General features: G+C 47.2%; 1 protein-coding gene across 2 annotated transcripts in view; it reads right to left on the reverse strand.

Moving 5' to 3' along the window:
• The window catches only part of GRID1 (glutamate ionotropic receptor delta type subunit 1), a 705,186-nt gene that overhangs the window by 265,777 nt on the left and 413,149 nt on the right, over positions 1 to 26,260 (reverse strand). The window lies entirely within an intron of this gene.

Consider the following 26,260-nt stretch of genomic DNA (forward strand, 5'->3'; position numbering starts at 1 on the left):
TCAGAGGTACCTCTGCTGGGGCTCAGAGCTGCCTTTAGTTCTAAAGAACCACAAAAGACCCATAGAACTGACTCTTTCTTGTCTCTGTCTCTTTCTTGACAACTCCCCCATCATTCTCTCTTCCAGCACTTTGTTCTATTTATTGATCGCACTTCCAATTCTGGTGCGTGAATAGTTAGCAGCCTATCTATTTCATATTGCAGATCTCCTTCACCAAGTTGGGGTGTCCGCATCTTGGGTGGTCACGGTTCTGTCCCAGAACCTTACACTATAACCAGCACATAGTGTTCAATATACGAATTGAATACTGCTGTCGAACACACGAAGGAAGCGTAAGAGGGCAAGGGAGATAGGACCCCACTTTTTGTTTCTCAGGTGTTTTATGGGTGCTTTTACCCCCCTTTATTTGGAAATCCAGCAGATTGAAAGAAGAGAAAGAACTGGTCATTGTCAAACATGTCCCGTAAGAATTCTCCCAGTTAGCATGTGTCAAGGATTTGCTGAGTGCCAGGCACTGTGCCAAGTCATCTAGGAACCCAGAGAGAGCTATCAGATTGTTGTCCTCTGTGTGTGTGTGTGTGTGTGTGTGTGTGTGTGTGTGTACTTTTGTGATGTAATTTTTATTACTTTTTTTATTTGCAAAAATATAAAAAAATGTTCAAAATCATCCCATAACCCTGCCCCATTTTTAAAAACATGCTAAATTGGTGAAAATGCCCCATTTATCCCTTTGCATTCATCCTCCAGAGGTTGTCCGAGGTGTCCCTTTCCAGAAGGCTGTGGTACATATCTACATGCACCTATCAGGCACGTGCTTCTATTAAACTGGAATCATGACCTACACATCAGGTTGCATCTGTCTTTTTTTTACTTATCAGTGTATCAAGACTATCTTTACTCATCAGTACACAGAGATATGACTCATTCTTCTTAACCATGAGGCACAGAGGGGTAAAGAGCCTGCCTGTACCAGCGACCCAGCTATATGTGGGAGCTAGATCGTTGCACTGCCGGTGCACGGGGCTTCTGTTAGGACGCCATCTACATGGAGAATGAATCGGTCTGCTGACCAAGACAGCAAGCATGTGGAAAGAGAGCCCGTGGGAGTGCCCCAGCCAGCTCCAGTAGCCCAGTCCTTCACAGATAGCTCCCATGTGGCACCGAGGTGGACAGAGGATTCTTTCTGGACCATCTGTGGGGGAGGACATGAATTGTCCTTCTCCAGAATTGAGAGGGTGCTGGCCCCTATGAAGACAGATGAGGAGGGGAGTCTACACTGGGCTGGAAGGGGACTCCCTTCACTGGCTGTCCTTTAGCCACTCCAGTCTCTGTTCAGCTATAAAAAAATAGATAACGCTGGCTTCCTCTCTCCTGCCAATATCTTCAGTCCTCAAACTCAAGAAGCAGTAAATACAGAAAATGGAATGGCATCCATCCCAGTCCCAAGCCTTTCCCACAAAGCAGAGGCAGGAAGTGGTCATCCCCACCCTTTGCAGTTTCCACCCTTATTCATTGACTCGCCCACATGCTTGGATCCTGAAAATCTTCTCTAGCCACACAAGTCCTCCTCCTCATGAGCCATGCCCCCTCGAAACACTCTCTTCCTCAGGATAAATGAGTTATGTCTAAGAATGCCTAGGCTGCTCCGTCCCCTACCCCAGGGAGAAGGCTCCAAGTGTTCTCTCTCCTGTACGTGGAAGAAAGGAACTCCAGAGATGCCAAGCCCTGTGGAGCCACGTCCTGAAGATGCTTTCTCCCCAATTCTACTCACTCTATACACCAGCCTCCCTTCCCCAGAAGCTATGAGGACTTCAGGCCAGCCGCCTTCTAAGGTGCCTCAGACCCTCAGATGAGGGGAAGAGAGAGCACCTCCAGATGCAGTCCCAGCCACCCAGCTCAAAGCCTCCCCACACAGACCTTCAGGAATGTCTTCAGAAGCCCGGAGTCCTGGGGAGGAGGTGTGGACGGGAGATGTGGACACAGGGTGCTCTGGGAATGTGCTGCAGCACTCTGCTGGGCTCTGGCTTGCCCCCATTGCCAACACCTCAGCATTCCCTTAATGCTCACATGGAGGACACCAGCGACACGCTCAACAGATCTGTATAGGACATAGCGCTGGGAGTGTGTCATTATATCTCAGAAAGCTAGAACATTGAACTGATTCTAAAGAGAGGCAGCTTAACAAGGCTGAGCTCAAAGCCCTTGGTTTCCAGGAACAGAAGGGCATCTGGGGAGATGAGACTTGGAAGTCACACTGCCGAGTAAGGAGCCCTGGAAAGGCAGGGGCTGGTCATTCACTACTGGGCCACCACACTGCAGACAGGATTTGGTCATGGAGTGCGGCGGGGAAAGTACAGGCACCTCTAGGCACATGAAGCACTGTCGTGTTCAAGAGAGAATGAGCTGCTCTTGGTGGGCTCTCAGAGTTGGTTTAGGACCAAGGTCTCCAGGAACCAGGGAGGGAGGTATCAGCTCGATAGAAGACAGAACTTTCTGACTTTCCGAGTGGTTCAAGATGGAACGGGCTGCTTCGGGAGCAGTAAAGTCTCATGGAGGGGATGTGCCAGAAGGAAGGTGAATAGCATGTCCCTGAAAGGACTTAAGTATCAGCAGGAAGGCTGACCATGGGTGAGGGGCAAGACTCCCTCAACACAGCCGTTCTGAAGCAATGATTGGAAAGTCTGGCTGCATGTAGGAACCTGTTAAAAATGCAGACCTTGGGGCCCCACTCCTTGGGGTCCCAGTACACAGGGAATAGCGATCTGCCTGAGGTCCTGTGTTATTTCAGAGTTCCCAACCTGACTCTTGGCTTCCGCAGCTGGGAGCCCTGCTCCAGAATGTTTAGTTCCGCGAATCTGAAGGTAGAGGTGCACCTGTGCGGGGTGACCAGTCCTCTGTTACCCAAGAAAGCCCACCGTGCAGAGGACATGACACAGTTGCTGGGAAGTCCCAGGGAACAGGTGGGACCCTGGCTCCTCTCAGGAGTTGTCCCACCTGGTCTCAGACGCACGCATGAAAGATATTGATGGAGAGAATTGATCAGAAAACCCCATAGGACAACTGGCCAACTTTCTTGTCCTACTTTCCTCACCAATTAAGCTCTGTTAATTTGTTAAGCCTCTTCTCCCCCACACAGAGATAAATAGCGCTTGGCTGCAGCCTTTTCCGAAGGATGCAATTTACACAGAAGCTGGGCTAGATAGAAAGGAGAAGCTACTGCAGATTTAGAAGGAACACCTCTCTCCAACCCCCACCCACCCACTAGTTACTGGAGAGCTGCCAGCTCCATGGGAAGAGCCCTAAATGCTCACAGCACAGTGGGCAGTGTCCCTCCCAGCACCTCTAATTCCCCATCTAAGTGCCATCCTTCCGTCTTCCTCCCCAGCCATGTCTGCGGCAGGTGCAGCCAAGCCCTCTCTTCCATGGCAGAGCCAGTGGGGTCAGGGGGAAGCAGGCAGGCAGAATGTGTTCGAATCCTAGTTCTGGCACAGCTTAGCTGTGGGCTCCTGCGTGAGCTACTCCGCCACCCTGAGCGGCAGCTCCATGCGTGTAAGGTGTTCCAATGCCAACAGGGCTCTCGATGCTCTGCCCACATTCCCCCCGAATTCCATTAGGGTTTCTGAGCACACTGGCTCCCTGTGTGTGTTCACGCCCAGCACCAGGCACCCGTGGCTCGGGCTGCTGGAACCCTGCACAGCTCTCACGCTGCCTGGGAATTTACACCCCTAATGGAGGACTGAGAGCGTCACATATACAGATCCCAGCTGCCCCGTTCCCAGATGGGGACTGCTCCACATGTGAGTGCCACCGGGTCCAGAATCTGTCCGTGCAACCACGCCCAAACTGCGTCACTTGCAGGCACACCAACTCTGGCTTCCTTCGTTTCCCTGTCCCACATTCCCACTCCCTTGCTGCCTTTCCTTTTCTTTTCTTCCTTTAATTCCCCTGGGAACACTGCTTAATAAATCATTGTCACACAAATCCTTGCCTCAGAGTCCGCTTCCGGGAACCCAACCGGAGACAAACACCTCCCACCCTGGGGTTATCATGGGAATGAAATGAAATTACATGTGAGGCTCCTGGCCCAGAAAGGAGCTCACTATAGATAAGCAGTGAACATGAAGGTCCTTCCCATTCCTTCCACTCAAGAGTCTCCAGCCTGCTCATCATTCAGTGGCTTCTTGAATGGGTAGACGTACATAGTCTCATCCACTCCGTCCTTCACTCCTTCAACAGACTGTGCCTGCCTCACACCAGCTACTGTCCTACCTCTCTGGAAGGCAGGTGTGAGCCAAGAGCCTTGTCCATGGAATCATGGAGCCAACAGTGCCAAGACGACTGACAATAAACACAACATGGCCAGAGTGATGAGTGCTGTCTCCGCTATGAGTCCACAGACCCTTCGAGGCAACACAATGTGGGGCTCCCTTCACGCTGGCACCACAGCAGGTCTGCTCTGTAGCACTATTAGCATGAGCAGAGAAGCACTGAGCTAACCAGGCAGATAGAGGGCGGCCCTCCCTTCCATGGGTGGGGAAGGGAGTGCAGCTGGCCTTCTGGCCACGGTGGGCTCCAGTCACTTGCCTCCAGCAAGTAGGGAGGTTGCATTCCTGCAGTTGGGTTTCTCTACCAGAGCTGGGCACCATGGCCACGGGACAACTCTCAAAACAATGCGGTGACAGGTGACAGAGTCCTGAGCAACTGCAGGTTCTCTACCTAAACCCCGCAGGAGGCAGGAACCACGTCTCGGTAGACCCAAACTGGCAACACTGGTTAAGTTGCTGCTGTGAGTCTTGCAAGGCTTTACCAAACCATCAGTGACCGGCTCCCCAGCTCTTGTGTCCATCAGTAGATTGGCCAACAGAGAACTTTAGAAGAAGAGCTGAGAAGGTGGAAACTTATGAAGGTTCAGCTGATTCCTATTTGAGCCCCTTTTCTTTGTTTTTTTTTTAATATTTTATTTATTTGACAGAGAGAAATCACAATTAGGCAGAGAGGCAGGCAAAGAGAGAGGAGGAAGCAGGTTCCCTGCGGAGCAGAGAGCCCGATACGGGGCTCGATCCCAGGACCCTGGGATCATGACCTGAGCCGAAGGCAGAGGCTTTAACCCACTGAGCCACCCAGGTGCCCCTTGAGCCCCCTTTCAATAGGAGACCCAGGGAGCTTACTGTGGCACGCAGCCCATAGAAAGGGCTGGGATGGTGGACACAGGTTGCCAGTGGTGACGGCATCCCTTCCAGAGGCAGAGCTAGGTGTCTACACTTGTCTGACACCCATACACCAGCACACAGAAAGACATCGGTTACAGCTGACATCGGTTAAGGGAGTGCAAGGCAGCTGTCCTTCCCAAACCTGGGGAAGGGAATACGTCTCCTTCTGCAGGAGCAGCAGCCCCTGTCTAAACCTCCGGCCAAGTGCAGTTTTCCCATGGCCAAGTGCATCACAGAGCTGGAATATAAGTGACACAGGACACTAACATGCCCTCCTGCAGGCGCCCTGGGGGCCAGGGGACATTTGGATCCCATCCTGGCTCCTCAGCCACCCTGATTCCACAGCTTCCATAGAGAAGTAGGTGCAGCTCCTAGCTCCCCAAAGCTTAGACAGAAAGCAGCTCCTAGTGCTGACAGGAATGGTAGATGCAGGGTGGCTTGCCTGGACAGGATGGGAGAGTCCCCTTGGCCATATGGAGGTGGAGATCAGCTCTAATATCCAAATGCCTAAAAAGAGGCCAAGAAGACAGTTGTTCTTAGCAACTGCAGGAAGTGCCTCCAGCCTGGTCTCCAGCCTCTGTTCTAAGCCATTCACCCAGGACCGAGTCTGAGCCATCTCCTTTGGTCAAGCACCCCTCCAGATACTTCAATACTCCATTTCCCCCACTCCAAACACACACACACCTCCCTTTACTCACACAGCCTACTGACTCAGGCAGCATTCTCCTTCCCATCCCATGGACGGGGAGCCAGGACCTATATCTGGCCTCGCAGCTCACCCAGGGCCCTCCGCTAGTACTTGGCAGGAGCTGGATTTGAACTTGGGTCTGTCTGTCTCCAAAGGTTGAGTTCTTTTCTCTCGGTCATGCTGTTCCTCAAAAGGCCTCAACAGCTGTCAGGGCAAGCAAGCAAGCCTTCAGGCCTGGGCCCAGCCCTTGACACAATAGGGACAAAATTATCTTTTTTCTCATAGCGGAGAAAATGCCTTGACGAGCAACAATGCCTTCCTTCTCCAGGTTAACTTGTACTCATCAGCCTGAGACCATTATGCCACTTGCATTTCTTAAGCATGAGCCCGTTTCACTTTATCTTGGCCTAAAGGAACCACAAGGGGAGTGGAAAAAAACCTCCACATGGAAGCCTTCCAGCGGCATCGCGGAGGATTTATTCCACAAAGTGCAAATGCCACCAATTATTTATGTATGTGTTAATTGTTGGCCACTTCTCTAGGCACCCCCCAACACTGGGAGCCTGAAAGAATGAAAACTTGTCGACAATTAGCATCTTTTAAAAATCCCAACTCGTAACATTTCAGAGCATTCCCCCCATGGAGCGCAGAGCTGGCATTTTCCCAAGGATGGGTAGTACACTAACTTTAAAGACCCACCACAGTCTTTGCAACAGCATGCTATTTAGGAACAATTCTCTCTGTACTTGTCACGCCTCTGGAGAGTGAAGGAGGGTGGTGCCCCGGATCTGCAAAGAAGGGGAGTCGCTGGCCACAAGATCATGGGTGATCGAGGAGCCCCTTTATAAGGAAATCAGCAAAGCAGCCGCCATGCTCAGGCCTCCAAGTTCAGAAGCAATAGCACAGAACCACAAGGAAACCCATAAAGGACAGCTATCACTGAACTATGTCTGGTCATTCTGGGCTTCCGAGAGGCCTGCCTCCCCGAAAAAAGGGCCTGAGATTCTGGCCCAGCTCCTTCTCCTGTTTACCTTAGCCCTATCTCCTTGTTCTCACTGGAAAATGCCTTAATGTTCTCCCCAAGCTGATGGCTCCTACTGCGGGCCCATCCTTACTTCTAGGTCCCACCAGGGAATCTTGACCTGTATGTGGGTTTCCTTTCCTATTTCTTGTCCCAGGCTCTTCCCAAGAAACAACCCCTTGTGACTAAGCATGTGTCATGTGTTCCTACCTCACCCCAACTCTGCTGGAGTTTTCCTTGAAGCCAAGGGCCCTGGCCCCCAGCGGGAGCAGGAACCACAGTGCCCTGAGCACACGGACATGCCACTTAGCATGTGAGTATTGGTGGGCAGGTTGGCTGCTGGAGGATGGTGGAGACGGGGGCATGGCGCCCAGCCACATAAGGCCATCTGGGGAAGAAAGTGTGGCAGAACTCAGCCTGTGTCGCTTCCAAACACAGCTCCGGGGACACTAAGAGGGCCTTGCCCGAGGGGAATGGGAGCCTGCTGTCATGACTTCAGGGAAGGTGCTGGCTAGAAAAGGCTGGAGGGAAGGACCATCTGTAGACTGGGAGCAATTGCTGGCACTTTCTGAACACCTCCTCTCCCCAGACCCTGAGGGAAGCCCTGCATACAGTGAGTCCTCACGACGAGCTGCTGAAAGAGGCTTCTGATCTGAGCAGCCAGATGGGGAGACCTGCCCAAAGGCTGCCTCCAAGTCAGTGTCACCGAGGCACACAGCTAGCCCCTCTAGTGTGTGTCATGCCAACATGAAGACAAACCCATTCTGCTTACTTCTGGGGATGTTTCACACAAATGCGAGAGCCAAGCTGGGAGACAATACAGAGAGTGAGGAAGCCTGGGTAGAACATCTGAGAAGACACAGGGATTTCTGCAAAGTTCAGTCCCAGATTCTATAGTTTCCTGCCACCCCGTCCCACACCACCCCTCTAAACCCTGGGATCAGGCAGTCCTCTAGTTATCTGTGGGGAAGAGCCCTCACTAAGGCCTATTCTAGATACCCTTCCCCACATAGCACCTGGCAGACAATGAGCAGACATGGAGCTCTGAAAGATGTCTATGGAGTCAATGAATGGGTGGGCCCACAATCCTTCGTATTTCCCCAAAGCTGAGAATGACAAAGGCCAGGAGCATAAAAAGGAAGCCCCAAATAGTCAGAGGGGTACTGACATGCAGGTTACTCTTCCTTTTCTCTTCCCTTAGTACTGCCTTCACAGAAACCCATACACACAGGACCTGTGTCCTTGTTTTGCACAGTTTGGATACACTCTTGATTTCTGGTTAACACTGTGCTGTGCAAAGTACTGCCTGTATTGGAGAATAGCACCCTTTTTCGACACATCTGAAAGAAGGTGCAATGAAACAAAGTGAACTTGAAAGGTGGATAAATGCAAGACATCGTGACCTTTGGAAGTTGATGGAAACATGATCAAATTTTAGAGCCTTGCTATGGGGATATAATTGTGTCTTCATTTGTGCTGAGCGACAGAACTCCTGAGGCAAGCTCCCATATATTCTGCTTAACAACACGGTAAGTTCCAGACTAGTCTGGTCAATCAGCAGCATTTTAAAAGATATTACCATAATACTGGCGAGAGGGTATACATCCTTAGGCGGTTTTTTTTTTTTTTTTTACACTGCCTTTGATCTCAGACAAACTATTACATTGTTAGTGAAAAAAAAAAAGCATGCATAATTGACTAGACACATGTAAAAATCTGATAGAACTGAACAATTTTTAGTCAATCATTAGACCTCCCTGGCCTGGGTCCTCGCTGCTGATCAAGTCTGAGATAAACAGCTCTTTCCAGCCGCCTTCCCACTCTGTGCGGAGGGCAGGAGTGCCAGCCCACAGCCTCTGGGGATGAAGATTCATTACAGATCATTTGTGGATCCTTCAGATGAAATAGAGACAGGCTCCAGGGCTGTGCTGGAAGTGCAATTTACTGTGATAAAAAGTGAGAATGTGCTACATGCGGACAATTTACGAGGAAGCGTTAATATCAGCAGAAAAATGAAATGGAGTCTGCTCACAGGCACGACCTGTTTAATAAGGGCAACTTGGAGAAGTAAAGCCAGGCGCTGCCGATGAGTAGCAAATGATGGATACTCGGATTTTAATAAGTGGTCCATAATTTCCCTGCCATCTGGAGGGCACGGACGCCCAGTAAGGCCCTCTGTGTTCTATCCACTCTCACAGACTCCCAGGCTTTGTCCTGCTGGGAGGCGACAGGAGCAGGTTTTCTGTCAGATCTTCTGTCATGCAAAAGAAAGGTGTTCCTGCCATTGGCTGCACGGACACTGTGGCACCATTTCTTTCGAGAACCGAGATGCACAATAGAACAAATCACTTCTGAGCTTATTTACGCTCTGGTTTGGAGAGAACAGCCACCAGCCTCTGCAGCGGGTTGTGCATAATCTCACGACACGGTCCCCCAGAGGCCAAGGGACACAGCTCTTGGGTGGCAGGTGGCTGCGCTGAGCCATTTCTCATACAACCTGCTATTCTGCTCCAGCTTCAAGTGATTTTCAGATATAAGCAAAGCAAAGTTCAAAACTGATTTAAAATGTTTTCTTCTCCCTCCCATGAGTATTTGGACGTTCATGCTAGAATCTGAGACGGCACTGCCGGCATCCAAAGACTGGCTCTGGGGACTCACGGCATCAGAGGCTGCAGAAGGAAGGGAAGGCGTGGGGACCATCTGGGGCAGAAAACTCCCTCCCAGGGCTGCTGGGTCACATAAGGCCCCACCGGCCTGCCGTCTCGTGTGGCTCAGACCCAGAGACCGGACCCACAGCACATATCCACCGGGAGAAGATTTACACTCCCGGGCTACTCATTTAAAGCATCAACGTTCAAGGTTAATGCCGTGACCCCTTCAAATCCTGCCAGGCAAGCGGCTTTTGCACACGGATCTAATTCCTTTTCTCAACCTAAATTGTTTTTAAAAGATGGAAGCGTTTGAATTCTTTTTAAGGCAATAAAGTTGAAAGTAGCAATTCTTTACCAAGCTGATAAGAGCTGCTGGGTGTAATTTGTATTCTTTTTTATGAGCCTGACTTTTTAGAGAATGGAATAGAAAGAAAAATATCTTCTTTTCAGTTCTGGAGACAAGAGGTGCTTCTTCCTCAGGGTGCTGGGGAGGAGCTCTCTGGCTTGGCAATTGTCAGGAAACAAGTCCCTGATTTGTGACATGGGAAAGTCAGGGAGGTGCCCTGCACAGGAAATGGGGCATGAAGCGTATCTCGACATTCTCGCCCCACTTAAAGTGATTCAGAGAGGCCATGGGTGGGACTGTGAGGTCCTGGGAGTAAGGAGAGGCTATTGAAAATTCAGTGAAAAGAGAAAGGGGAGGGTCTATAATCTTTAGAATCCACAATATAAACTGTTATACCAGCTTTGAGACAGCTTCTCTCCAAGTACAATGCATCTGTGCTGTTGGGTCCCAGACCTGGGCATGGCCAAGAACCTCATTTTTGCCCAAACTCCTCTGGGCCCAACAATCAAGTTCAAGTCACAGAACTCTACATTCAGTGGCTACAAGTCTACATTTGACAAAGAAGCCAAATAAATACACTTTGCTGCAGGGGTGTGGCTGACCTGTCCCACCTCCACTCTCAGGACCAGCACAAAGCCGTTGGAAAGGCCCTAGGCATTGAATGGCATTGCTTGAAGAGAAAACTGGGAGCACAGGGCTTCTAGGCTCAGTATCTGGAGTAGAAAAAGCAGTGACAAAACTCACCATAACCATGTCCTACACTTGTCTTAGAGCTGTAGGTCGGAAGCGTCACACTAGTTTCATCTACTTTGATGATCTTGGTGACAGACATGAAGGCAGGAAGCGACGTTTTCTGGCCCCCAGGGCAACGTTAAGCCTTGAACTTCCCCAAAACTTCCATCTGTGTGTGCATGTGTTCACACACACATATATATACATACACACACATTCCACTTCATACACCTTTGTAGGGGGATGTGGGGCACAAATAAAGAAAAACATCAATGAATCAACAAACACAAAATGCCCAGGACAGCCCTTATCACATCTCTCTCAAATTCCTACCTCAGATTCACACTCGTCTTTCTAGCTTTCGTGACCAGATTTTCCAGATGGCCTCCCAGGTGCTTATTCCAAAATGTAAATTCTCTATTGATAGTAGCACTATTTCTTGCAACAAATCCTGAAAATGACCCTTTCTGATCCCCTTGAAAAGAAGAGGAAAGCAAACCAGGAAATGACTGACTACCCAGCTCTTTGGGTTCACAGACAAACAGCATCATCTCTGTCTGGACTGGGAACCCAGAAGTCCAGCCTAACTAACAACGGAAGGAGACAGAACACTTCTGCAATAGCCACCTGTCCCACCAGATCCAGAGAATGAGGAGCTCGTGATGGTCTCAGGCCCTTCCCTGTGGTCATTCAGTATAGACTTGATGCTTCTTGACTCTATGCTCCCTGGGACCAGGTTGGCCATAGCCCTGGGGGAAGGCCAAGTGCCAACTAGTGTTGGTCTGGGCTCAGGGAAAGGACTAGAGGCCTCAAGCTAGAAAGGGACATTGCCCCATACGCTTCCTGAGGAATTTGCCTGATCTAGAGAAACAGCAAGGCAGGAGGGAGGCCCAAAGGAGAAAAACAGGCTGCTTGGACCCGTCCACTTCAGAGAATCATGGAATTAAAAAGTCAAAGAAGCAGGTGTCAACCTCAAGAAAATCCATGACCAGTGGTGCGAGAGACAACAGCAGGATCCACCCACCCACTGAAAATCCGTGGACCTGGCATCCTACTAGATGCCAGGTGCTATGAGCAATCTGGACAAGGAAGTAAGGAAGTCTGGGGCCCTATCCTAAGGCGACTCCGGCCTACTTAGAGAGACAGTTCCACACAGAGAGAATATTGTACAGGATAAAAGGAGAACATGCAGTGATCAGGGAATGTTCAGTGAACGAGGAGCCAGGTACCAACTCCCTCCTGGAGAGTGGAAGTCCCCATGTTGGGGGTGAGCAGTGGCGGGGCAGCCGAGCATTCCAGTCTGAGGAGACAGCATGTGTAAGCCTGGAGGCAAGAAAGGACATTAGGTTAGGGAGTGGTGGCTGAGATACATCTTCACATCTTATGAATAAAGATTGGATCCTAAAATCAATTATACTCAAAATTAGCCACAAAGACTTCTTAGCTCATGGATAAAGTGTACTACAGAAAATATAATTTGTGTAAAGAATCCTGGATCTGTTCCTCTGACCTTTACTAATCAATGTTTCTCTATGGTCTGCAATTAGAGCTTCATTTTCTTCCCTGAGTGTATTGACAAAACCATCACCCACTTGCCTAGCTCCTGAAAGCCATGCTCCCTATCCTATCCTGTCAGATCACTATTCTATCCAGTCAGTCACGGACCGGACAGTTTTGGAACCTCTTCCTGCCTCGCAGGGAAGGGTATGGTCAGACCCACATTCTGGAGAGGTCAGGCTGGCCATGTGGAGAAGCCCTTGAGACCATGCACACATTCTTGCCAGCACATTCTCTACCATGTCAAGCTTTACCATGTCCATTGCCTATTGACGAGGCCAATGTGGCATTGTCTGGCCTACGTTCCTATCAACTGGAGTTGAATCTGCACACGAAGCATTCCCACTACTGGTCATTCTGTGACTCAGAACCAAAGGTGAGAGGGTCAGTAGCATGAGGAATGAGCTAGGAGCTGAAATACTGCCAGGTCCCGAACAACAGGGCCTACGCCAGGGAGCCGAGCTTTTATCTTGTAAATCAGGAGCCCCCAGATTATGTACTGTGGGATAGAAGAGTCTTAGGAGTTGCTAAGAATTCTCCAATTTAAGAAAAAAAAATCTATGCTCAGGAAGTCTGAGGTATACCGACTGCACCCTGGAGAATCACGGAGGGCACGAACAGAAATGTTGTTGGAATGTGACAGGCTACCTTGTGGATCATCCAGATTCGTGTGTCGAAGTCCCAATCCCCAGTACCTCAGAATATAACTGTCTTGGAGATAAGGTATTTAAAGTGGAGATTAAGTTAAAATGAGGCCATTAGGGTGGGCCTAATAAAATGTGGCTGGTGTTCTTATAAGAAAAGAGTAAGAGACACCAGGGATAAGAGATACCTAGAGAAAAGGCCATGTGAGGACACAATGGGATGGCAGCCATCTACCAAGCAGGAAGAGAGGCCTCAAAAGAAACCAAAACTGCTGACACCTTGATCTTGGATGTCTGGACTCCAGAACCATGAAACGATACATTTCTGTGGTTAAAACCCCCAGTCCATGGTACTTTCTTAGAGCATTCCTAGCAAACTAGTACAGGGGATGCTAAAGGTTCTCGTAAGATCAAGCAAACAAACTGTGGTCAGAAAGTTTGAGATAAAATGCATTTATATCCCCACCTTGAAGAACCACGAAGCACACTAACAGAAAAGTTCTCCTGTCACAGAAAATCATCAAACTTGGCTGAACCCCATGTTTATCAATCTATCTCCCCAGAACAATAAATTTCCTCATTCAAGGAACACACGGATATTTCACAGGACACTAAGGTGGCAACAGAACAAGGTGGGGTAAATGGTAGTCCAGGCCTCGGGGGCCCAGGAGAGGACATGCAGATGGGAAGGATCTGGTCCATCTGGATTCCAGATGGGCCAGACTGGCCACATGGAGGAGAAGGTCACAAGAACAAGAAATGCAGGGAATCAGCCAGGAAGCAGTTCCAGTGGTCCAGAAAAGTGGCAGTGAGGGCCAGAACAGAGTGAGGTCACCAGGTTGGAGAGGACAGGATGGAGTATGAAATGTTTAGAAGGAAAACATTAATAGGATATGGTCATCCGCTGGAAAGTGAGTGAAGTGTGAAGGACAAAAAAGAAATCTGACATGACAGCTAGATGCGATCGCATAAAAGCAGAAGGTGGAGTGGGCTCAGTGAGGAAGATGAATTCAGGCGTAACATCCTGGACAGTGGGAAGTCGGAGAGGCAAGTCCTAGAAGTCTGGGAGAGATAGGTGATCATGGGAGTGAACAGGGGTAAGCCAAGGGCTTACGCCAGGCAAAAGGTGAAGGTGCACAGGACAAGGCAGATGACACAGTATCGAGTTAATCTAGATACCCCATCCTCCAGTGTAAGAACCAGCAGTGGCTGGCTTGATCTACAGACACATTCAAGTGGCTCCAGCCATAGGACCAGTAATCTGTGGAGGCTGGGGCCCAGGTAGGCATAGCAGGAGGACAGGAACTTCTTCACCTTCGCCTTTGGACCACTACTGCTTCTACTGGTGCCAGCCAACCACCACCTTCTTGGAGAGTACATGGCACACACCCAGCTGTGCCACTTTCAACCGCCAAGAATGTATTTTCTTTTAATTACGAGTTACACACATGTGCGCACGCACACACACACACATGCATACACACACACACGCACTCCTCTACCTTCCCTCTACACCCTGCACTGATCCAGAGGGTTCTAAACATAACTGGAAGACTTTCCGTTATCCTTATAAATTTCATGCTGTTGGAGTCAGTCTGCCACTCTATCCAAACTGTTCGGACCACTTTGGAACTTCTTCCTGATTCTTCATGGTGGATTTATTAAAGGGGGGAATTTTATCAGGCTAGCCTCATGGTGGTCAGGGAAGGGAGACATTCTATGTGAAGGAGACCTGGGTCCTAGTTTTTGCTTTTCCTGCACCTTATTTAACTTCTCTGGGGTTCATTTTCTTCATCTGAAAAGTCTGAGAGAGAGACAAGAGTGATGGTTGGTTCTCAGTATATTCTAAGATTCAGTGAGCAGGTTCCCAGTGGTTTGGGGAGCTCAGCAGTTTGGAAGAAGAGAAAAGAGTTATCCCATATGGGAGTCAGAGACAGCTGTAGGGTCTTGGCCACCCAATATCAGAACACTATTGATTTGTGGACACTCCCATCGTATGTGTCTTGGCCAGAGGGAAGGTGTTGCAAAGGAAGGAGAAGGTCCCTCTCCCCAGCCTACACAGGCCAGCACAGGACCGAAGCTTAACACAGTGAATTCCTCTGAGTTGTGAGAAAGTGACCCAAAGATCTAATTGAAAAACTAATCCTAGCAATGAAGGTAGTGTTACATGAGTCCAATGATGGTGTCTTATCCAGCCTTAGAAGTGACACTGGCCATGTCCCAGCTCTGACTTCCCAACCTCCTGCCCACCTTTGTGGGCTGCCCACTAGCACCTGAATACATTCCTTTCATTTCCTATTAACTCCATTTTAAAATGTTTTACAAGCAATAGGGAAAATAATGCTTATTTTTAACATCTGAATATCAAATACTAGTAAGACCAACATGCTAAATAAGAACATAATCAAATTTTTAAGGGAAAAGAAATGGAGTAATTTCAAAGCACAGTGAGGCAACAATAAACCACAGTTTATAAACCTATTATTCTATACAAAATCATACTTTAAAATCAAGTGGTATTAAAAGCCTTCCATTGACAGCAGCTCCTGGCCCTAACCCTGCTCCCAGTCCTGCCCTCCAGAAGCAAACACTTGTAACTCTTTTAGCTATGTCTTGGAGACTGACTTCCATATTTTTCGATCTTACGTTCACACAGTTTTACTTGGTTGCTTAGTTTTAGACATCAGCATTATCCATTATCCTCCTGATATGGGAATGAGGACTTACCTTCTAATATAACCCTTCATCCTTTCATTTCCTGTCCCAATATCCCCCATCTACTTGTATCACAATTTTTCAATAAAAACTGTTGACGCCATTCAGACAATGGATACTCTTCCCTACTAAGCCAAGTAGTAGACTATGATTTTTATTTCCTTGCTTATATAACTTCCACTTCTCTTGGGTCAACAATTGCCTCGATTTGTATTTATTTATACAAGTGCTATATTACATGTGTCCAAATGCTCAACAACATAAAATAGTCTTTCAGTTTCCTTACCCCTCAGAGACGGCCAGTCAGAGCCCTGTCTCCCCGGCTCCTATGTGGAAGTTTGGTCTCAGGTTGAGTGACCAGGCAGTCTGGAATCTCTGTGCCTCTTACTGTTTACTTCTTCTTGTTTCTTTTCTTTTTCTTTTTTTTTTTTTTTTTTTGGCTTTTATTTTTCTGAAGCTCATCCTAGAGTATCTTCCTAAGAAAATATATATGAGGTGTAAATTTCTTAATCTTTGCCTCTACAGAATTTTCAAAAATTTTTGCTGCCATAGGGGCACCTGGGTGGCTCAGTAGGTCAAGCCTTTGGCTCAGGTCATGATCTCAGGGTCCTGGGATTGAGCCCTGTGGTCCTCTAGCTCCCTGCTCAGTGGGGAGTCTCCTTCTCCCTCTCCCTGTGCCCCTCCCCCCACCCATGCTCTCTCTCTCTCAAATAAATAAATAGCACCTTTAAAACAAATGTTGCTGCCATATTGATTGTTCCACTTAGTACCCATAGACTATGGCAGTCCGAATTCTTCCACAGAAAGTGTTTCTCCAGTATCTTCTAGCATCCAGTGTTATTCTTAAGCCTCTTAATTCCATTCCAATTCCTCTCATTTCTGTTCCTCTAATGTCACCTGCTCTTCATTCTCCCCCTCCTCCTGTTCTTCTCTCTCCCTCTGCCTCCCCGTCTCTCCCTGGTCTTCTGACACTTGTCATTGCACTCCTTAGATATGTGGGTTCTTTCCACTTATTTTGGCTAAGAGCTAAATGGTTGGTAGAACTGTTTAGTTTGGAGACATGGGTCCTTTAGCTCTGAGACACATTCTTGTTTGTTTCTTTGACATTTGCTCTTTCTCCACTGTTTTCTGTTCTCTCTTCAGAATTTCTCTCAGAAGAATACTGAACTTCTTGGATGAAGTCACTCATTTTTGTCAACTTTTCTCTCTCATTTTATACGACTTTACCCTCAGTTTTATTTTCCTCAATTTTTTCTAATTCTTCAATTGGATTTTTACAATTGCAGTTGCCGCATTTTTTAAATTTTCAGCTACCATTTTGTGTTCTCTATTCTTTATCATAGTGTCCCTATTCATGTGTTAAGGATATAATTTTTTAAAATCTTTTTGAGATTATCAGTGATATGGCATTTGATGTTCAGTTCCCTAAACTAAATTTGTCCTGGATTCCTTTTTTATGTTTATTTTGTATTTTTTCATCCCTATAAGTTCCTCAAATGCATAATGATCTATAGCTGTGCTCTTATATTTTTCTTTGGGTTTCTTTGTTTTGGCTTTTTTTTTTTTTTTTAAGAGAGGGAGTGGGAGAGGCAGAGGGAGATGGAAATATTGAATCCCACGCAGGCTCCATGCCCAGCAAGGAGCCCAATACAGGGCTGAATCTCACAACCCTGAGATCATGAGTTGAGCCAAAATTCAGAATCAGCTGCTTAACCAACTGAACCGCCCAGGCATTCAAAATGTCCTGACTGGCATGGGTCCCGCTTGAGCATGGATGGATTGGTGGGCTTCCTTGCCCTTGCATTGGAAGACCCACCTCTCTTCTCTACAATCTCAGCTCTTTGAGGTCCTTTCTCCAGAATTGTTCAGTTTCTCCAGAAAAGATTCTTTGAACATTCTGCTTGAATGGTATATTCCAGCTGCTGGCATTCTGAGAACAGGACAGGCAAAAGAAGTAGATGTCCCAACTAAGCATCATGCAAATCTCTGTTGAATTTTCCCTGGTTTCTGCTACCTGCTTCATCCCCACCTTCTGGGGTCTCTGGGTGCCGAGGCTCTCAGGACTGGGAAAACCAGCTCATTTCCCTACATCTCTATTATCAGGCACTGAAGTTGTAATATCCTTACTCTGTTGAACCACCTAATTTCTTCTTTTCTAGAAACTAGCCCCAAGCTCTCACCCACGGTTGTCTCTTCTCATGTACTCTTCAATCTTGTTGGTTTATAACATTTAACTTTACCGTCATTTAGAATTGTTTAGAGGAAAGAGGGGAAGAACATGTCTAATTGTCTCATTAGTCAAAAACTCATTAATCAGAAGTTGATCAGAAGTCAGTAAATTCCCTTTGTGCTCAAGCTAGCTAGAGTACGTGCTTATGGGTTACTGAGACCACTGATGGATACAAAAGGCTGAAGGGGGACACAATAGGGACGGGTGTGCCCTATGCCAGGGCTGAGGGAGAAGGGCAACTCCCAGGCAAAACCAGAAAGAAAGGGAATATTGTTTTCCTTCACCAATCTTAAAACCTAGCAGAGAACCCAAACTCCAAAACTTCTCATAAGAATACATTTCTGTAAGCTTTGCGGTGGTGAGGTTGCCTGCCCAGACTTTGGGGTGAGAGAGGGATGGCTGCCTTCTCTACTTCAATCTACAGCCCTTGGAAGCTGTTTGGGATGGTGTGTTCTTTGGGAGAACATGCAGCTACAGGTATGATTTCACAGAGAATTCTTGATCAAACCCACAGCCCATTTTAGGCTTGAGCTCTGTTTATCACTCTAGAGGGGAAGGATGTCGGATTCTTATCTGACAACTTCATCCTACAGCCCATTTAAATGAACAGGCTACCCAGGGTAAGATGAGGTAAAGATCCATCAGCAACCTCATGATTGACATTGTATCAATGGACGTGCATGAGGTTTGGGGATTTATAATAGCCTGTTCAAAGAAATAGTTCAAACATACTGGCTCACTTTGATCAACACATCCCTCTAGAAGGAGGACTGATCTAAAAATCTACAGATACAGGGATCCAGGCTCCTTCAACAAAAATCCAGGCTGAGGGTTTCCTAGGCATCCTGCCCTTGGTGAGGGTGAGCCTGGGGCAACAAGGGAAGCCAAACATGTCTCTTTCCCCAGTCAGACCAGGTTCTGTTAGGAGGTGCGAGAGGAGAAACAGATAAAGTGTCTTGTTTGTGGACAAGCGAGCTGTCCAGTGAGCCTCTGGCAGGGAAGTGAGAGCAGGCTAGAGGAGTAGGAAAGGCTTCATGATTGGGCTGGGCTAGAAGGGTGAGGAGGTTTAGAGAGACTTGAAGGAAGAAGAAGGTCATTAAAATCCTGGGTAGGAAGAGTAAGGATGAGCAAAACTGTGAAGGCAAGAGAGCAAAACATCCCTCAGCTCTCAAAAATAACAAGTATAGGGGTGCTTGGGTGGCTCAGTGGGTTAAGCCTCTGCCTTAGGCTCAGGTCATGATCTCGGGGTCCTGGGATCAAGCCCCACATCAGGCTCTCCACTCAGCAGGGAGCCTGCTTCCCCCTCTCTCTGCCTGCCTCTCTTCCCACTTGTGATCTCTGTCAAATAAATAAATAAAATCTTAAAAAAAAAAAAACAAGTATAGAGACAAATCCCTCTGAATCCCAAGTGCCTACAGTATGCCCCTAAATAGTGGGTGGAAATGTCCTTAGTGGCAAGGATGGGAAACACCAAAAAATCCACAGTAGAGAAAGCTGTTCACCTAGAGCTGTTCAACCAAGATGGCAGGTCAGAGCTAGAGCCTGGGCCACTCAGTCTCGGAGAGTCTAGAATCTCGTGTAGAATCCCCAGGACCGTGACTGTTCAGGAGTGTGTGTATGTGTTCCTTCAGGGTTAAGGTTTCTCTGCAAAGCCTAAACTTACAGCTTCTTCTTTTATTCTAGCACACAATATACTATACATTAACAAAATCATGTTTTTCTCAACAAAACCACCTCACATATCACTTTCTGTACAAGTATGATAAAAAGTATTTAAAATTTCCCCCCAATCCTTCTTAGTAAAATACCTGTGTGTCTTTCTGAACAGAAAACGGAGTTAGTATAAACAGGACAGTGAAAATCTCCTCCTGGATGCACACCAGCAGATGGGAAGTCAGGAAGGCCCAGGCCTGGCTCCAAGCCCCAGGCAGTCTACCTGCTGGAGGAAGGCCTTGTGGGAGGAGCATGCAGGGAGGTCCTACACCTCTAGGCTCAAGTTGGTGGACACTGACCCCTCCCCACAAATGAGCCCTAAGGACCTTGGTTGGGATAAATCCATCTGGGAACTTTCAGACCCCCTGAGATTTCCTAGCTATTTTGATCAAGATGAATTCTAAAGTGAGTTCATATCATAAAGAAAAATGCCGGGTGTAGACTTCAGAGAAGTGAGTTTCGTAAGGTCTAGAACAGTAGATTCTTGCATAGAACGTGCACTAACCACATGGCAGTTCCCAGCCAAGCATTATAGATAGATAACCTCACTGAATCTTTACAACAGCCACCACATGGGGTGGGGGGTAGGTACAGCACCATCAACCCTATCATTAAAGACGAGACTGTAGAGGCTGCAGATGTTATGTTACTCGCCCTAGTTCACACAGAAAATAAGAGACTGAGCCAGGAGAAGATCCAAAGTCTGCTCCTAGCCAAAGATTTCTCAAGTGTCTCCTGAGGGAAACTGAGGCAAGGGGACACGGCACCTGAAGAAGGCTGGAAAGCCTCAGAGATGGAGTTCCAACCTGGGAATCATGAAATCCTTCCACAAGCATGCCCCAGTGTGGCTGGACAGGGAACTCTGAGAAGGTCACATAGGGCTGTCCGACCTCTAAACAGAGACGGCCTGGAAAGCCAACAAGCACAGATTGTCAGCCTGGTTCCCTAGGCACAGAAGCTGCTCTTGAGTGACCAACAAGCAGCCTGTGCGCCAGGCCCAGTGTGGACCACAGCTCAGCCCATCTGTTGGCTAACCCTGGTAGAAGAGCTGCTGGGACATCAAAGACACCAGTCATCAGAGCCAATTACACATGTAGGAATATCAACGCACCAGGCATTGTACTACGTGCATTCCATATATCAATTCCCTTAATTCCCCCAGCAATCCTATGAGGTTAAGTGCTTTTATTAGCCCCATATTACAGATGAACAAACTGAGGCACAAGTAATTCTTTAACTCTCCATGGTAGCAGATCTAAATACTGATAGAGGCCCTAATTTGAACCCAGCAATCAGGTGTCAAAGCCCAGATTCTAACCACTCTCTGTACCACCTCTCCTTAAGCCAAGAAGCCAAGAACTATTCTGCGTTTTGGCATACCTAATCAATATCCATGAAGGCCTACAACAGCCAAAGTCACTGTGTGAGCTGGGAATACACCATAACTGTGCCATGCCTACCTTTCAGGATCTCACTGCCTTTAGCACAGACCCATAAGCAGCTATTATGAGGTAGGAGGTCTCCAGAGGGGAGAAGTTCACAGGGCATCCAGGGAGCACACAGCAGGGCCTCGAACTTGACCTCAAGGAATCAGGGAAGGTTCCTTAGAGCAGATGATGCTTGAGTTGTATCTTAAAAATGAAGTAGCAGCTAGCAGGCAAGGCAACCTAAGAAACACATTTTAATTCTTCTAAAGCTTTTAAGCTCTACCTTGTGCCAAATCAAATCCCTAGGAAGCCCCAAGTCTGAATGATATCATTTCAGCTTTCCACAGGAAAATTTGCACTGAACTAGAATATCACATTGTTTATGCCTTTGGCTTTCAGCCAGGGCTGATATAAGAAGCAGTCATATGAATCACATTTGCATTGTTTGTAAAACTGCTAGCAAAGACACTATCCATTATGTTGTTCTATGTCCCTTATCTATAGACTGATGTGATAAATGCCTCCCAAAGCACTAAACTAAAAAATAAGATACAGAATAGAAACCTCTCTCCCCATGGACTGGTATTCTTCTTTGTAGTAAACACTGTGGGTTATACATTCTACCCGATTTTGTCATCGTCTTGCCTACCAGGAAGCTCAGAATGGAGGTCTATACTGTGAGTTTCCTTCAGCCTATGTCTTCTGGCCCTTGATTACTTGGCTTTTAACACTGTACCTTCATTTTAATGGATTAATTTAATTTTATTTTAAGGGTTTTTATTATAAGGATGATGTTATATTAGACACCATACTGTACATCATTAGTTTTTGATGTAGTATTCCATGATTTAAGGTTTTATATCTTTTGTAACTAGACCTCTAGTTATCAACACTACTGTTACACAGTTTGGTGTATGGAAAACAGTTTTGCAGGCTTACTGGACACTCAAGGCCCCTGCTCACCAACTTGCTGGTACCTACAATTTCCCATTATTTATTTTCTTCAAGACCTGAGTGTCTCTCCATACCCAGAAGGGATGGGTCTAGATCTACAGTCAAAGATGAAAGGTCCATGAGCCAAAATGGCCCCCACCCGCTGCCTGCAGGATCTGTGACATGGCATCTGCTCTCAGAATAGAAGGAAGGGTTGGACGTCACACCTCTGCAGGTATGAGCCTCTCCTGGACATCAAGAAAACCCTGAGGACATGTTTCTCTGGAATGCCAAGCATCAGGGTCAGCTGCTGAGTGCATGTGAGATAACTCTGGTGAAAAGGTATATGTGGCCCTCTTTCACAACATCTGTGTGTGCCCACACGTGTGTCTGTGTCTGTGCCTACCAAATCCACACTAACCCTTCTCCTCCGTTTTAGCATGACCAAGGCCTCTTTGATCCCCATTCACAAAACGAGGTTTATATGAAGCATCACAAGGATGATACCTATGAAGCATCTGGTATCAGCCGGCCCTTAATAAAGATTTTCTCTATTTGTTCTCTCCATGCTAGACTGCAGTCTCTGGTCTCCAGGAAGATGAGGACTATCACTGACTGTTTTAATCCCCAGTGCCTAATGCAAATCCTGGCCTGTAAAAGCAACCACACACCCATGCTGAGAACACAGTGCTCTGTTGATAAATATTGCTGGAATAAATCAATGACAGCAAACAAAAGATCTGAACAGATGACATGATATATAGCTGCGTTGCAAATTTACTCCTTTACTCAGTGTGTAAAGATAACATAGCCTCTTTTTCTCCAGAATGTTCCTCACAATTCTCCATCCCCGCCCTTGAGCACCAGGGAAACTGAAGGGTCCATATACATGTTTCTAGTATTTTATATTCAACTGTCTCTTGTGGATGTCTTCTAGATATCCTCTCCTTGGCCCTGCTCTGGATTTTCATGACCTAGTGGTATGAAGTCTCCTGGAAAGGAGTATTCTCCTCTGATCCATCTCATCAGGTCTAGTTTCTGTTCCCTCAACCTACGTGCTGGTCTCATTGGCGAGGCTGGTGGTCAGTTTCCCGGCTGGGTGAAGACCTGGTGGTCTTGCCAGACTGACTTGGCTCCCATGACATTCAGACTTCTCTAGAATTTCTGCCATGTCCTCCCTTTGATCACAGATTACCTAGTCTTGCCCCTGCAAAAGGACATTTCATCCTTCTCCATGGCAATTCTGAACCCAGCTGTCTTCTACCCTTCCCAGAAGATATTAGGAAGTGGTCAGATCCCTTGTCTCCTCTACATACCTCCTGGCCTGGCACTGGATACTTGGAAGGATGAACAGACCTAGGGCATAGTGTATGTTCCTTGCATCTTATGCACGCATGCCTCAAGAGTCTGTTCTTTACCCATCTGGTCTTTACCCCCCACTTCTAGGACTGTGCTGGGGACATAGTGGGCACTATAGAGTCCTGTTTAACTGAAGAGAGCTGTCTGGACCCCAGTGCAGCTGAACTGATTTGAAGTGGATATGGTTCACTCCTTATTTCTGAGTTCGTGTTCATGAAAACTGGACCTTTTGAAAACTGGCTCACAGACTCTATTCAAGAGAAGAACTTGACTTTGGTTTGAGAGAAAAAGCTGACATTCAATATATTTAGTGAGCTATTTTGAGGTTCAATTAAAAAAAACATCTAGTTAAAAGACAGTCTGCTTGAAAATGACATTAATAAAATCTCTTCTGGGACTAAGTTTTAAGAGTAGTTTAGTAAGTTCCTTTTGATTCACATTTGTTTTTTGGACCAATGGAATTTAATTTTATAAATTAAAACAATGCTTTGGTTGCCTAGAAGTGGCCATTCCCCAGGTTTCCAGACATGAGCCAGCGCAACCCTGGAGCACAGACTTGGAGAGATTCAGCGAGCCCACACCCCATCTGCTTCACCCAGACGCTTCCTTGGTCTCTTATCGGCAGTCTCAAGTACGTTGGATTCACACAGCAAGCTTTAAAAATATATACATGCATCCAGGCTCCAACTCTTTGGAGTTAATTAACCCAAGTGTGGTCTGAGCAAGCACTAGCACTTTGAGAGGAGAGCAGGAATGTTAGAGACAGACGAGCATTAGGAAGCAACAGGAAGTGAAAAGTGCCCACTCTCTCACACACACACACAAAACAGATGCAGGAAGTCAAACCGTAGAGCATTCGCTACAGGGACAAAAACAGGTGCCCTCTGACTGGCCCCTGTATCTGTAATTGGTATCAGGAAACCAAAACTGATATTCAAAACGCTGACCTATAATTATAAAAACTTGGTCGCCATAGTGAAGGTACTGGCCAGCCCCTGGCCCATCTCAGTCTTTCTTACCTTCCATAAGGCTTCAGCCCAGTGGTTAGCCTGACTGTACTGTTATGGCCCACTGTTCATGGTGGGGGAGGAGGGTCTCCCCTCAAAACTGAGATGTTTTTCTTAAAGATTTCATTTATTTATTTGACAGAGAGAGATCACAAGTAGGCAGAGCAGCAGACAGAGAGCGGGGGGAAGCAGGCTCCCCGCTGAGCAGAGAGCCCGATGTGGGGCTCGATCCCAGGACCCTGAGATCATGACTGGAGCCAAAGGCAGAGGCTTAACCCACTGAGCCACCCAGGTGCTCCAAAATTGTGAGATTTTGATGGCAAAGGCTGAGGCTGATAAAGTTCTTTAACACCATCACCTAGTCCAGTGGGCCTCAACCAGGAGCAATTATGATTCCCCCCCCCCAAGAATATCTGGAAATATTGGGAGATTTTTTTGGTTGTCACAACTTGGGGAGGGGGATGCAAACTGGCAGCTAGTGGGTAGAAGGCAGGCATGGGGCTAGACATCCTATAATGCCCAGGGCAGTCCACCACAAAGAATTATCATGTCCAAAATGTCAATAGTACCTAGGCTGAGAAACCCTAGTTTAGTCCAACAGTAGACAGAGTGACACCAAATATCAGAAAGATATTCCCATCCAGAACTTTCTTCTCCCCGCTGCCTCCCCACAAAAAAGAAGTTTCTTCTTCCCATACATATGCATCATCCAGATAAGGCCAATGTGATCTATCACATTGCCAGATTCATTAGCTATCTGGTCTCAATTCGACAAGATTTTGAACTTAGTATGTTAACCAGCAGAGTTTCTTCAGGAGGTCTGAAGGCCTCCATTCCAGGGATGCTCCCAAACTCTTGCCAGAGGAAATGTGGAAGGGAAAGACTGTCTCCTTAGGGCTGGTTCTCCAGGAAAACCCACCTGCATTAAAGAGGAAAACATCCGAGCATGTGTCCCTATGTAGGGTGCCATACTAAGGGAATGATTTAGGTCACACTTGAGACCCGCCTCCCGCCCCCCCCCCCCCACTGGATCACCAGCATCTAAATACTCAGGTGGGATGGAACTCCACCCTCTACCCCTACCCTGACCCTCAATACAGCAAGTATTCTTTAATTTTTCATATTATAGATTCTAAATTTAGAAGAACAAGGAGAGAAAGTGTTATTTTTATTTGAGCATTTTCTCTATGCTACCTGATGTTTTATATGGCTTCGCTCTTTAAATAGCTCAAAGCAACCCTATGGGGTAGTTTCTACTATTATACCTATTATACAAATGAGAAATGGGAAGCTCAGACACATGATAATATGCCATGATACAACACAGCCAGGATTTCACTGCAGGGAGAGTAAGTAAACACATTGAAAATGTACAAAAGCCTCTCCAGTTATGACCCATAACATTTGGAAGGTCCAAGTGGTTGTAAGCAACCCAGTCCCCCATGGGACATCACCTGTAACAATGTAGCAACAGTGGGGAAATAGGCCAGAAACCAATTTTGTTAGGCCCCAGTGGGACAATCAGAGATAGTCAGTTAACCTTTGACTCAAAAAGCTTTAAAAAATTAAAATGTGCTAATGCCAGCAATAAAAAATACTCTCATACTGAACCCCACCCCTCCCCCTGTTCGTGCTCACTCTCTCCCTGTCCCAAATAGATAAATAAATAAATACAATCTTTTAAAAAGATAAGAAAAGGCTAATGTGGGAGATTGCCAACCTTGACCACAGGACTCCCCCCACCCATCAGGAGATGGAGTCTTTTTCTGTGTCCCTGGCCCCACCTCCAGCCCCCTGGCCACACAACTTGGTTTGGCCAATGGGAAACTAACATATAATGCAAGCAAAGAAAAGTACTTGGTACTGGGGCTTGCCCTGTGTTGCTGCTCCAAAGGACCCAGCCCACAGCCACCCTGTGGCTCAGGCTATTCTGATGGATGATGAGAGACACATGGCCCACTCATCTCCTCACCCTAGGCAATGACTAGTAACTGCCAAGCACCAGAGCTGCCTAACTGACCAACTGC

The sequence above is a fragment of the Meles meles genome, chromosome 13, assembly GCF_922984935.1.
Source record: "Meles meles chromosome 13, mMelMel3.1 paternal haplotype, whole genome shotgun sequence".
Taxonomy (NCBI): domain Eukaryota; kingdom Metazoa; phylum Chordata; class Mammalia; order Carnivora; family Mustelidae; genus Meles; species Meles meles.